We start from the raw sequence: 15,474 nt of genomic DNA on the forward strand, positions 1-15,474 counted from the left end.
TTTATGTTTACCGACGAGCTTTCAAGTTACTAAGCCAATGTTTGAAAATGATTTACTTATGTACTTACTTGTAAAGTACCGTTTACAGTAAAAGCTCAACTTTCAAAGTTTGCAACCGCATTAAGTTTCACTGTGTCACGCCATGGCACCTGTTTGAATTCCGGCTGTGCCTGCTGCTCAGAAAATTCTTATGCCTTCGGGAGCTGTGAGATAACAAATGATGAAACAATGACGCCATCATGTTAGGTGGGCCATGGAGGCATTAAACCCCCCGCGCGGGGTAGGTCTGCGCGACGTTGCCGCTCCGTAGCGCCGCGGCTTGCAGCGTTCGCTCGCGACGGGTTGCTCGTCACACCGCGTGCTACCTTCAACCGAGCGTCCGTGTCCGAGCAGCGCTCGCTCCGCGTCGCTATCTCAAACAAACTTACAAACTCACTTTCCGCCGTCGGAAACCTGTTTTGTCTACAAAAACTTCTTATTACAGCATAACTAACACACAATATTCGCTCCTTACTCCTTCAATAAATTCCAATAAACTTTTAAGTGAACTTTTACGCATTTTCGTGCGGCAACTTTGAAAAACTTTATAAAGTTTGTTTTTAAGCTGCCGATTGGCTGCGGTGTGCATGTGTAAGCTGTAAAGTCATGGCTGGACGTAGTTCTCACTAAACCGGTAAGTAAACGAACTTTACTGGAAATATGTATTTGAATTCGAATGCAAGAGTGAAGTATGATATCGCGCGTGTATAATTTGTTTGTTTGAACTTAGCGTTTAGATTTGTCAGCTTGGAGTGTGTGGTAAATGTTAATCAATGTCCGGTGTTCATCGGGGGACTACTCCGATGTGGGCGTCATGTCGGACTGCATTCCTGATGATTCGGCTCGACAAAGAAACGTAGACATGCACCCGATGAAGGTTTTGTTTACAACACATCATTTCCACGAAGTGTTTTACTGTTTGATAGCAGTGTCACAATTGTCCACCGCTATAGTTTACCGAGTATCGAGTTGCGGGCAATTGTCTTGTAAGATGAAACCAGAGAGTTGAATTAAAGATACCTCTGTCATGTCGGTCACTTTGTTGTGTTTATTCACACCAAAAATGATGAGCTAATCAGGTAGAGATTAGTCACAAATTGCAAGTTACAACAAGTTTGTTCGTCTGGTGGGGCTTAGTGTTAATACTAATAGAGCACTCATAAAAAAGTATATTCCTATAAAAAGAAAAATAGGTTAATGCTTTAAAACGAACTACTCTTATAAAATTTTACTTCTAAAACAACGAATACTAACTTTTGAAGTTTATGACATCGAGGAAGCAATGTTTGCAATGAAAGCATGATGTAACTAAGTAAGTACCTACTTGGTTCACTGAAGTTTCGGAGATAAACTTGTCTATCTTAGACAAGATAAGCCATTAAGATTTTCCTAATCCTCTGCGTCTTTGTAAGTTGGTTAAGCAGAGACAGAAGCCCTTAATGAAAGAAACCTTTACAAAATTAATTCAACATTAAAATAACGTCGAGGCCGAGAAGGGTTGACATTGATTCAAAATTTATTCTTTCCTCCCCATAAAATCTTCATTAATAAATTGATGAAAGCGAGTGGATGAATAAATTTGGCAATTAGAGCCACCTGGACGTTTCATCTTCAAAATTTCATTTGCCCACTGGATTTTGAGGCTTACATTCAAGAATGTGTTCTATTGGTATCAAGAGGAATGTCGAAAATTCCGTTTTAATATAATGCTCAATGCTTTTGTTCTTTGTCGGCTCGGAAGGCACTATAAATAGGCTCTATGTCATCGAATGTGCTTGATAAGTACTTGGGAACAATGACGAGCAATGATTGCACCACCCTCTTAAACGTTTTCATTGTCCGCGGCAATAACTTATCGGCAAATAATGACCATTATACTAAGTATTTTATGTCATCTCCGGAACAAGAAATATTATCGCTTAATATAAATTTATACAATTAACAGAAGAAACTGTCTGTCGGAAGTGTATTACTTAGTAATAGCGATTACTGAGGTGATTTAATTTAGCTAGAAACGCTACACTTCTCAGTTTCTTTTCCCGAGAGTACCTTTTGAAGGTCTCTCCTAAAATAAATAAGGCACCAACACAGTTACCTTCCGACACATTGTTAACATAACTCACAATAACGTTGACACAGATTCACTTCCCTAAATTGGTAACATGGCGTATTATTTTACCAACGGTAACGTGCACAAGGTATTTGTTTTTGTAATTTACCGAAACCGCCCGTGTGGGTCCGCAGTAGACCTAGTTGACTAATTGATACTTCGGCCAACCGCATTCGGACGTACAAACCAACATATGATATAATAATCCAATATAAAGCAGGGAGTCAAGCAGTAGGCCGGTCGCGGTTATTAATACCGACGTATTGGAAAAGGACGGTCACCATTACTGGCACCACCATGAGTGGATAACTAAGTTAATTTGACTTCCTTTCGATATTGTGATGGATCACTATCGATGCCACATTACATCCAATAAGACAATAAATAATATTTCTGCTATCTTCCTCCATTCACAATCTATGTGTTTGTCTATGAATATTTGCTTCACCGAATATTTTTATATAGGAATGAATATTGGGGATAATACGCACATATTTTATTTTGGTCTGTCTTATAGTAATCCAATAAAGTTCGCGTAAACTCCAGTGGAAATGTTAATTTCTTTTTCAAGACTTCTTTGTCTCTGTTTTTTAAACAGATTTTTTTAATGTTGGTGCTTAATATTTTGTAAACCTTGAATTTGTTCTATAGTGCTCCTTTGGGAACAATGAAACAGTTAGCCTGAAGTCACTGAGAGGCCATATTTTATATTTTAAGTTCAACTGAGATAAGGTAGTCTTTAGAATGGTCTCCATTCCGGTTAGGTGATTGTTATTATAAATAAAGTACGTAATTTAGAAACATGAATATTAAAATCCGATAAGCCTATTACGATATAAAATATTCATCTTAAATTTTCTGCTGATTAGGAAGATGAATTAATTTAAAATTGACAAGACAGTTAGAAGACTATTCGGAGTTCTTGAACATTCAAAAAGATATCTAGGATCTATTCTCATATATTCATTTATAACACAATATCTATAACTATTACAAAACATTTAAAACAGTCATTTGAATGCGAAGGTATTTTCCTACGAGTTGTTATAATTAACTGATTCAGTTCGTTTAAGTGCCTTGAACTAGAAACGAGGCATAATCGCATATACATGCATATGAGGACCATTTTCCGTCCCTTTATGTGGCCTTTTTGTTACCGTGGTCTGTGAAGCTTCATCTTGCTGGCTATTTAGCCTGCTACTCGACTCAACGTTTTCCGTTTGCAAGTATCCAACAAACAATCCGGCCAACAGAATGCGGAATCTCTATCCATTGTATTTCCTGACAGGTGGGTTGAAATGTTGGCAGAAGTTGGTCATTTTGAATGATATAGTAAGTTAAAAGTTTTAACGTATCGTAATAGTAGTTTTAATTTGTGTATGGATATTCGTATAAAGCACACAATCAAGGTTCAAATATGAGATAACCAAGACTCAGAAACTGAGAAGTCTAGAACCATATGAGACAGAAAATTCGGTATCAGAACATAGCAGTAGGTAGTATTTCTACGATAGTTGTACATGCAAACTGTCATAATACTAACTTACAAAACTTTTCGTTTCGTTCCATTGACCTGACCTTAAACTTGTGATGTAACTTACATAGTACAATGTCATGGCGCGGAATGCTTTTATTTTCGTTCGCCTTGTCGGCCGCCAACTACGTAACGTAGTTGCGTTGAATGAAATTGCTGATTTCCTCCGCTTTGATACCGAGATAGATAAACTGTTTGCGTTCAGATCGTCGCTTCTACTCTCTTACATTTTAAAGTTCCGTGTTAGAAAGAGGGGGATGGTTATAAAAATTGTTTGATGGTTCATTTTTTATGATGTATTTTTTTATTGAAACTATGCAACAACAATATAGGTCTACAGAAAGCTATGTTCCCTCTATCCATCTTATTTTAGAATGAGTCGTCAAAAAACCAGCCCTGGTCAAAGCAGTCAGTTACAAAATTGAACTTAATTCATCCGTAATAAGGCTAAAAACTTCCAAAACCTTATTCAAAATCTAAACATTTTTAAAATTTCGGCAATAAAATAATAAACATAAAAACTTAGTTTGACGCTTTTGAATTTTCCGTTGGCTGTCATCCCTTGTCATAGAGAGGCCCAAGTTCATTTTCATGTACCAACTGTGGCTACTTTCGGATAAGCAATTAACGGGAGTTAAACTATGAAAGTTATAATAGGTTACTGATTGCTGGGCCTTCCCTCACTCAATTATGAATATAATGAATAACATTAAACCGTCGAGTGACACGACAGAAAGTACTTTTTCCTGTTACTAAGGAACTTGTGATACAGACATACTTTGTTCTATGTTAGTTTGTCACTTGTTTTAGCCTAAGTTTGGGGGATAATGGAACGATGTGGCTGATGGATCGGTTATAGATGATGTTTGACAACATTCACAATAGTTGAGGAGCTACAAGAGACATTCTTAGTGCGTATGATACAGTGACTGGACATTAACATAAGATATTTTTAAATGATAGAAAGAATAGACGGTATTGCCAGTACAACTGTAAACCAAGAGGTTGTATTACGGGGCGGGCAAAGTACAATGGTAATAGGGTTCCTCTATTACAAGGAATTCGTGACATTATAGACCTCTGGAGTTTAAATTTAAGCATTATGTTAAATTTATAACACCCTACTTATTTCAACTTCACAATTTTGGGAGTATTTTCACTTTATTATTCTACCGCTGTTCGTTTAATCCAAACGATTTAAGGTCAATTGATCGTAACGTGGAGAACAACGCTAATACCCGCAGTGTAATTTAGTGTAAAAAGGAATATGTTAATGTGATATCTCCTTTATTTTCCCTTCCTATAGCCTCCCGCTGTGTAGTGAAGCTTGAAATGATATCTCCAAAACTTTTATTTACTTGACCATGCGGATCTGAGTTTCGAGGAAATATGTAGGTAGCGGTCAATGTCATATATATCATTCGAACTTCTTTCTTGTGGATTTTACAAACGATTTTAAGTTTCATCAAATTAAAATTAATTTTTAAAAGTAAAAGTAAAAAAATTTTGATAAACCTTGCTTTGTTAGAACAGGACAATTTTGAGCAAAAAAATAATTACCAAATTACCTGGAGAAATAAGGAATAACACCAAAGCAAGGCTAGGGCTGCTAGAACCTGATCCGGAGCTGCGGACTACCTAGCGGGTTTACCGGGTCTTCGGCTCGAAAAGCAGGAAAAGGAACGGGGTTGTTTTAGTCAGTAAGAGTCTGACACTCCCTCACCCAAGGCGGGAGAAGTCATTGGATGATTTTCACCCCTCAAAAAAAGGGGTGCTAGAAGTTACCTTCATTATTACTGATTTTTTAATGATACAGACATATTGTAAGAATGTAGTCTTCAACCTGTATAATATAATAAATGATAACATGTAATTGTGACTACAAGATCTATGGCTTTACACCAAAGGTCTGTAAAGGTTAATAATGTCCACCTACAGATAAACAGCTACAAATAAAACCAACGCCCACTTTCAACAGATGCAATATCCAAAGAAAACTCCTCGCTTTTATTTCAATGATTAATTATTAGCATCAGACATGCAATTAATATTTCTCTCACTAAAGAACCTTTCAATTATCGAAGTAAGCTAAGTTTAATTGGCTTCAACATATAACTCTGCAAGTATTTACTCGCATTAGATTATATTCAACGCTTCAATTCACACACGTGTAAAGTTTCTTTGAGATAGTTACTGTTTATTTTCATTTATCTGTATGTTGTATGTAGGTATGACTTTCTAAAGGTATTTGTATCAGTATTGGAGTTAGATAAGGGAATAGCCCCAAGAGCCTGTGCCTTTATGCACAGCACAAGATAACGGCCTTCCGATAGGTGTGCATTTGTATCGGTTCAGTTAGATAGCCGGTATAAATTGCAACTTGTTGATTACGCTAAGATAACCAGAAACAAAGCGAGCAAAACCGCAACTGTTGCAGATGTAACACATGCATAATTTCACACCTGTTTTTCTGTAGTGTGGTTGGTAGAATCCGTAGAGGCGGGGTTGTTTGTAAAACTCATTATTTTTGTACATCTAATTGGTAAGCAACTACCGAGCTAAAATTCTTGAAATTGAGACTCATAATGATATTATTAAGTAGCAAATTATAATGAGTTACTTATGCATTTTGTAAATGAGCATGGAGAATAAAAGTCTTACTTTATGTTAAGCTGATTGATAGGTACATTGTGTTCAAGACTTGCAATTTAGACTACTGCACTAACCTAAAAAAAATATGAAATTAACAAAAGTTTGAACGGACACACACAAACGTTGCATTCTCTTAAAACTTTCTCGACACAGATAATAACTAAACGAACGTAAAGATGTTGTGTGCATGCAAAATCACACTTTTACTTGACACCTTCTGGTATTCAAAGTGGTCCAGACAAAGTATACTTAATTGTTTTTCTTCAACTTATTTGTTATGGTTAAACAACGGTAACTTTTTTAAATAATCGATTAATGAAACTAATCGGTACAAAGTACAGACTAAGTATTTGCATAGGACTTTATACAAAGGTAAAGTAAATAAAGATGGTAACAAAAGCTTGCTTCCTATAACTACTGTTTATGCTGTTTACATAATAAATGAGAATTTGATAGCGAGGTGCATTTACGAGTACAATTGTAATCGATACCTATTAGAATTATCTATGGAACCTGTAATTTCTGCCTTCTACCGCTAACATTATGTAGTGCATTGTTAATGAAGAAAAAGCAACAATAATAGTTACGAAACGATAAAATACGTCTCTATTGCCCGAATACTCAAACGCTACTCAATTTTAAGACGCTCTCAAATGTAGTTCTATCACTATCAATTCTTTATAAAATGACAGAGATAGCACGATATTTAAGTACAACTTAAAATTGAGTAGCGTTTGAGTATTCGCCTATTCGGGTATAACATTCAAATACAGAGACATTTAATGATGACTTAAACTATTCCTTAGTACCGATTTTCTTCGGAAAACGTTTGCTAAGGACTGCGTTAGGTAACAATTAAGTGACTCTGAGTGTGGCAGTAAATAATAAACTTAACTTCTACAGCTAACAAAATTCGTCATTGGCACGTACGCTTGTAAAAATAAGTACTTTATAACCAAAATATAAAAAGCAGGGCTCACATTTCGCCGTCGAAATGCTGAAAGAAATTGACTGGGCGACTTCGAACGCGATCAAAGTCACGCGCCCTTTTTTAAATTATGAAACCTGATACTCATATTTTTTGAACTCAAAAGACCTTTAAACATACTTACTTAACTCCAATTCTTGCTATTCAAGAACTAAGTTTTATATTTTATGGAATTAGGCCATTATGCATATTATATTATGATATTACATTGTTACCAGACTGTTTCAATGCGATGCAGTAGAACTATGTAGATTGTAGAAAAAAAATGGTTCACATTTGTTAGGCCTGTAGGCTAAAAGACATTATTTCACGTCGTCCTTTAGAAAATCCTGACGGATGAGAATATAGGGTATATAGTAGTTAATACAAATTCTTATTTGTAAAGATTTCTTAGTTTTCATAAGGATCATAAGATTGAAGTAGACTATGAAACCATATCCTGGGTTGTTTCTTCAACTTAAGTTTTGAATTTCTTAAAATAAACTTTCTTAGAACAGTACCTAAGTTTTTTTTATATCAACACGTCTTTTATCCTCGAAGGGGTAGGCAGAGGTGCACATTATGACACGTAATGAGTACCTAAGTAGAATTAAATAATTATTACCTATATTTGTACTAATTTTATTGATCGTAAAGAATTCATATCGTCACCGAACTTTACCTATTAATGCTAGCCTCTTTGACCTGCAGTTCCGTCGTATGCATTTTTACGTGTGGGCAGTGAATACGTAATGTAGTGGATACCGTTACCACAACCAAAAGGCAAATGAACTTTGGTTCCTTTCTTTTTTCTTTCCCTTTGATGGATTATTACTTTATGGAACACGTTCCTGTGCTGTCCTTCGGTAAAAAAATGATTGCGTCTGATGTACCAAAGAAGTCGGTATTGTGATACGATACGGGTCGAATGTTGCTCGATGTTCCTGAGTTGTTGTTATTAATAGTTCGAATAGTACCGTAGGTGCCGACTCTGGGAATTCGAAGTGTTTAACTATGAACTTTGAATAGTTCCGCGGTTATCAAGCGAGAAGTGTAACTAATACTTAAGTATTTGCATGTAACCAAAAGTAACTTAAAAGTACCGGGTTTTCAGACGATTACTTTTAAAAATCTATTGAAAGCAGATTTTGTGATCAAAAGCAAAAATGCAACAGCGATTTAATTAAGTTAGTACCCACACAGCCACCCAGGTGACAATATAGTTCAGCATCGTTGGTTTCACCAGTTTACTAGGAACGTTATTGAATAGAGAACATTTCCGGACCAACGTTGTATCGATTTGCATCATTATTTATGGTGTTTGGCTACGACACTGTCCACAGCATAAATAATGGCGTAGATCTGACGTAATTCACATAACAAAAGCCAATTATTCCGAGAAATTCTCTCGAAAATGAACGCTTTTTACCTTTTCCTTACTTATCAGCTTAAAATCTAAGACTTCGTTTTGATGGACGTGTCTACGGTCTGGTATTCTGCGGTATTTGAACGAATCAAAGGGAATTCGTTTATTACAAATTGTTTTACTTATATAAGAGTGTCTAACAAAAACAAATCGGTTGTGATTTCTCCGTTTTGATGAGCGAATTGTTTCTTTGAAGCACTCTTGTAATTGTTGGCTCTAAATAACAAAATTCTTATTTATATTTTCTATTTTTGTTTGGTCTGCTCAAGACCTGAAGATGCTAGTTAAATGAATTATAACAAAGTTATCCGCGAGAGTTATGTAATGCTCTTTTTGCAAGACTTGTTTGTGTAGTAAAAACGTGATGAGCCTATGTACGTTTTGCTTCCTTAAAAATAGATTCTAGAAATATGTATCTTAATATCAAGCGAGGCATTTGGACAGCGTGCTTGATTTTTTTTTATAAAGAAACCAGTTTTAACTTGAGAACAATACTCTAGCTAGCTATAAGTTAGTCTACCTTGAACGTTTTTCTTATCCTATCGACGATATCTAATAGTTTAGTGCGTATCGCCGATGAACACAACATCTATTGACATACCTTTTTATAGCTTTTTACAACATATTTTAATCTGGTCCTCATAAAATATTAAAAGCAATGTAAATAAATAATGTTGCACTCTCTTTTGGCAGTCGAAATGCTGATTCTCTGTGTATTTAACATTAAGTATGTAAGTGATATTGAAAATTATTCCTGCAATACTTGAGTAATTTATTACGTACATTAATATGGAAATAATTAAAATAAAATATGGAAATATTTTCAATTGGCAACTCAGAAGTTCATACAATTAAGGTTCACGAAAAAAGTTTGTGAAACTTTTGGTGAATAATATCGTATCGTATGTATTATTTTCGGGCAAATTGATCGCTCTGAATATATTTGTGTTACGGGCTAGTAAGTAACTAGTTATAATATGGGAAAACTTTATGTTTACCGGAATCAAAAGGGTTTTAGTTCGACTAGTTATCTACAAAATTTAACCAAACTTTAGTTGCCTAAACATTGTTCAATAGCCACACATAATAACAACTAACCACACATACTAATAATTAATATTACATTCTGTTCAGATTTAAAAACAAAATGCTTATAAATTGTAATTAAAATTGTTTATCGTTTGAAATCCATACCATGTACTTGATACGTATCTGTAATTACTTAGCTATTTTCTAACGCTTTAATCAAAACGAATTTTGTCTGAAGTGTGATGGAGAGCACTTATAATGATCTCGATAAAAATTAATCAGACTGGCCCGCACCAATAAACGGGCAAACGGTGAGGAGAGATCAATTTGCCAATATTGTGATTGTCAATTGACCTGTTTGAGTTGGTAATCGTTGAGGGGAACAAATCTGCTGGAAATTCTATGTACATTGCTACCTTCAGGTATTTTCATCAAGTTGAATGCAATATTCATCATTAGTTTGATCTTCCATGAATTGGTAATATCACATTGCTTGCAGACAATATGACGCTCTCGCTCTATTTTCTCAAATACCAAGTTATTCGGTTGAAATATACGCGACTATTAGCTGTCATTTTAGAACTTCAATGGTTGAAGCGATGTTCAAAAGCAGTGAAGGCTTAAATGCCGTCAGATAGAACATGAATGAACTTATGTCTAAAATGCTTCAGTTTGACGTTATGCTTATAATGTAGATGTTCGTAATCTTTACACGCGAGGGTTGAATGGATAAGTTACATGGTACCTATATTATAAAGAAAATACCTAAACTTATAAATTATCAGATCAAAAATAATGATAGAAGATAATAGAAACAAATTATAACAATTTCTAAACAGATACAATTATAGGTCGTTATAGTAAATTAGGGACATAAACATGGTGAGTCTCTTCGAGTTGTTATACAATAATTCCAATGAGAAATCGTTCGGAATAAGAATCCATTCAATTAAGAATCCTGGGAGAGGAAGGAAGGTTCCCATTAACAATTAATTATTATTTGAATAGAAACGTTAAGGTGAACTGTGAACGGTTTGGTTTGAATGTGAGGAATTTCGAGACATTTTGGATGAAAATTCTAATTACGAAACTTGAATCATGTTTCGGATTGACTCGATAGTTGAGTGCGCACCTAGTTTTCGGCGGTTTGAATCCGATCCTAGGTAGATCAAAATATTATTGAGTTCTTTCGGTTTTCGTGTGTTCTCTGTGTGTTGCTCGATTGCATCACAAGCTTATTTCTAAGCAGAGATTAAGTAATCAGTTTAGACAGGGTTGGTTTGGCGAAGCGTTATTTTATGATATACTTGCTACGGCAAGACTGATTTCAAATCTAAAAGCAAATTCTTTTATTTCTGCGAATATAGGCACATACATGTAGATCTTATATTATTTAACAAAAAGAGCATTGACCATATCCAACCATAATGCTTGCAAAGCAAGATCTACGCCGTGCAAACGCAGCGTAGTACTTACATTCAGTCTCCTATACATTCAGCAATAATTACTTATGTAAGTAACTAATCTATGTAAATAATAAATACCCGATTTTACCTACCGACTGAATCTATCCGAAATTTGAGGAAACCACTCAAATAAATGGAAACATACAGAAGTCATTGCTATGTTTGTAATGCACTTAAATCAAGAGTAGGTGCTCAAATATTAAAATGTTACGTTGCATTAATGTTCCGATCTCAGTATAATTTGATGTTACACGTCTAATTCCTTATTCTACGTAGACAAACCAAAGCAACACTGTTTCTTGAAGATGATATTATTTTATGTAATTCCTAAATAAAATCTGGGTAACATCGTATGCGCAGTTCTTGCTATTTCATTTAAGTGCTACTGTAGTGATTAATTATAAATGTTAGTCTTCTGACGAAACTTTATTTATCTTTTACTATACAAAATAGTCAGTCAAAATATAAATAGTGCTAATCTTATAAATAGTGAATATTTCTTCGAAACACTGAATAAGCTCTTAACTTAATGGTTATCAATTCCAAAAACAATATTGTTTTATTTCATTCTTTGAATATTTATGGACCTATTCTTCACAATCTTCTGACACAAAAAAGAATAAAATATTAAGGAAAATCAAACCTGACTGCCTCGTTGATCGAGTAGTTGCAATTGCGACTGCCGGACATGGGGTCTCGGGTTCGATTTCGGGCAAAATATTACTGGGCTGACTTCAGTTTTTTTCGAAAATTTCTCATGGAGTCTGGATTTGTGCCTGGTATATGGCAATAGGCTCACCCCAACTGCCTTACAACCGCCTTATTACAATCGATCCTTCTAAATATTTGTACAACTTACCTTTTATTCTGTTATTACCTTTGATTATTATGAGTAAATAATATTTTTTATTTCTACATAAACAATTTAGAACTTTATGCACGAATGCACAAGATTCACCGACCAAATGGCTGTTGAAACTTGGACGAGTTCACATTCAGCCAATAACTCTGACCTCAATTTGGTTGCGAGCTTTATCTTCATCTCCAATTGGACCATTGTCAATTGAACAAACTTGTCAAGTTTGGAGCGAACTCCAAAGCCACGTGCATTAGGGGCGCTCTATAAGTCCGCGCACATACTTTGCTAATGTGGACACAAATGTTATAATATAGAATAGAATCCGGCGTTTTGTGGAAATCCACGCTACACTAACAATACAATAGATTTTTAGTTTTTAGCGCCCTTATTTTTTATTATACACACAATTGTTGTCCAAACCGTCTGTTATATGTGGCCACTAGTTAATATAGTGAAGCCCACCAAATAAAAAACGGTTAAACAATTCTTCTATGATTTTCTGACTACAAAGTTCTGCGAGGTTTCACCCGTTCTGCTCAGCTCCTATTGATCGTAGCGTGATGTTTTATACTTTATAACCTGCTTCGATAAATGGACTATTAAACCAGAAAAAGAATTGTTAAATTCGGACCACTACTTCCGGAGATTAGCGCGTTCAAACAAACAAATCAACTCTTCAGCTTTACACATTACTCTTTGACAGTTGCATTTCATTCAACAACATACTGTCGACCTTATTTACAGTACCTGGTAAACCAAATCAAGTTTCAAATATTTTCTTTAGTTTAAGAACTTGGGAAGTAGTTAATCACCAATTACAGCAGCTATCAACAAACAGTTATCGCTGTCGACGTCACGGCTACTGATCAGTAACGACAATTGCATGTCACTACACTTACTATGTTGACTTATTGTTGATGGGCGTGGGATCACGTGGGATGTCCGCCATAATTCTCGTACTAGCTTCTATCTCCGCAACTAAACGCTGATGGTGAAGGGAGATATTTTTGTGTCCACATAATGGAACTTTTGAGTTATGAGAATTGGTGATTGTTGTTTAAATATCAACATGTTTTTCATTAGTTTTTTTTTGTAGTTTGTTTTTATCCCCATATTTAACACTATTGTATTGGTAGAAAGTGATTACCACTTTCTATTCTAAATAAAGGGTTATATTTTTTTAATAAGGTGTTGAATTACCTGTCCGATAAAGTAAAGTCAAACAGTCTCCTTAATAAATTAGCAATTGGCTCAAAGAGTGAGCGACTTGGACTCTGATATCAGACCATATACCAGAACACAAGTAACCCACCTGCTACCAACAATAGTGTAAATGTATTCACAGTGTTATTGCATACAACAAGTTTATTGTTTCACAATTTACTTTAAAACTTGAAGACTTGTTGTGTGCAATTATTCGGTTAATTGCTTGCGCTGTTGGCTTGAGTGTCGCCGCATCACAAGTTTATCAAACAAAGTAGTTATTTATAGTACTTTAACTTGGCAACAACTTTAAAAGGTACCTTTTGTATTTTATTGTAATCTGAATATGAGATTTTATGAGTATTTGTGAGACATACAAAATTAGTTATAATGTTGTCAGCTTACTCACGTAACTGTTTGACGAGGAAGTCAACTAGTTTCAAGTCATTCTAGGGGCTCATATCCATGAGCGGCATTCCGCGACGCAAGACGCGGCGGCTGTCGCGCTACTGTTGTTCCTTGTGTCAAACAGTCATGTGAATAAGGCGATATCATACAAATTTATTTATTTAGTCTATAAGTATTACAAAATACGAATGTAATAGCGACAACAATAGATTAACACGTGTCCTAATTATAATTGTTTAGTTAAGCTAGAATAAACACGCATCTGTTGTTTCAATGAATACAACACGTTCGTAGGTTAACCTAAGGTTTACCTTAAGGTAAACATGGTTATTGGAGGTCTGTAATAAATTGTGATATCAGAGTTACATCAGGTGGGTATAATTGCCTTTGCTTCGCAGGTAGTTTCCTCAAGGGTTTGCGCTGCACAGAACTGATTACGGTAACGGTATACGAATGCGGTTTTAGCCACCTGTCGCTCATTTTAATTCGAAATAGGTTTTTTTTTATACAGAAAAAAGGTCTGCCTGTATTTTGGTGTGTGATTTGACTTTGGAATTTTATCTGTTTGTATCTCGATTGCGTATAATGCATCGTTGGACGGTTTTTGGGAATTTCTTGAATGAACATGAAATAAACATTTGCCTGCGGCTTCATTCCCGTATAAGATTGCTGGAAGCGTGCAGTCGTAATTTATCAGGTTTTGCATTTTTTTATTACTTAATCATTAAAAGTTATAAGCATTATTAATAACAGATTCCGCATTCCATCGGAGAATTTTTATCTGGTAAGAGAGGGCCAGACAAGACAGCAGTTGCACTTAGGCTTAGGCTTGCTTAATCACTGAAGCAAAGAGGTAATAAATAGTTTAGTACAACTTATTTATATTAACAACTAATAAAATACTTAATTACATCATGATCACTCGATTTATACGTAGAAATTCTTGTAAGACAACGAAGCCCAGCTTAGAGACAAATGGAAAGAGGCCGCATTCATTTAATTTATTTCGAGGTAGTCGCTATGTCAGGCTTTTTTCTCGCCCTCAGATTACCACTAACCCGATTACTTAGCACTCCTGACTCATGAAAACGTATATAATTACGGTCAACTCATCTTTCATTAACATACAAAGATCTTGGTTTAGTGGCCCAATCACTTCTTACTACATGTTAAGTGGCTAGTCTTTCATTGTCTGCGTAAATAATTAACTAATCTTTTGTTAATATCGATCTCACATCATTATTGCGTATCAGATCGAGACCGGGACACTATTTTGTCATCTCGTCGAATAGATTTCTCAAAATGTTTCAGAATGACAGAGAATATGATAGTCGATTGATTTGACGATTTTATTTAATTTGGAATACTCATAAAGTTACTTTAATTAACACGTTATACAATACTGGAATCAGATAGGCAGACAGACAGACGTAAATATTTATACCTACTTAAACAAAAATAAAGACTAACAAACCCATAATATTATAGATCATGTAAAGATATTGCGGTCATGCACCTACTTACTTTTGTTTTCAAACAATTGTATTCCTTGAACTTGATATATTCTTGTTTTCTTTTTTTGCCTATTTACTGTTACTACTACAAAATGTAAGTATGACTGCGCCTGCGCATGCAAGGGACGTCGACTGCTTTTTATCTTTTCTTCAATGAAAAATGCCGAGGCTGGAATATGTGGCTGCATTAAATCGGATATCACAGCATGCTTAGTCATCAGAGGCAAGACCACATACTTATTAGGTCCGAATGCGCCTCTTCCCAAG

At 35.1% G+C, this 15,474-nt stretch overlaps 1 protein-coding gene across 2 annotated transcripts in view; it reads left to right on the top strand.

Moving 5' to 3' along the window:
• Positions 1-331: 331 nt before the first annotated feature.
• The window catches only part of LOC118263689 (carboxyl-terminal PDZ ligand of neuronal nitric oxide synthase protein), a 153,758-nt gene continuing 138,615 nt past the window's right edge, over positions 332-15,474 (top strand). Inside the window, exon 1 of one of the 2 annotated variants that reach the window (XM_035575839.2) lies at positions 332-673. The gene's annotated coding sequence lies outside the window, so the exon portion shown is untranslated. The remainder of the gene's footprint in view (positions 674-15,474) is intronic. The other variant, XM_035575847.2, reaches the window with a different exon arrangement.

This window comes from Spodoptera frugiperda, chromosome 25 (assembly GCF_023101765.2).
Source record: "Spodoptera frugiperda isolate SF20-4 chromosome 25, AGI-APGP_CSIRO_Sfru_2.0, whole genome shotgun sequence".
NCBI lineage: Eukaryota > Metazoa > Arthropoda > Insecta > Lepidoptera > Noctuidae > Spodoptera > Spodoptera frugiperda.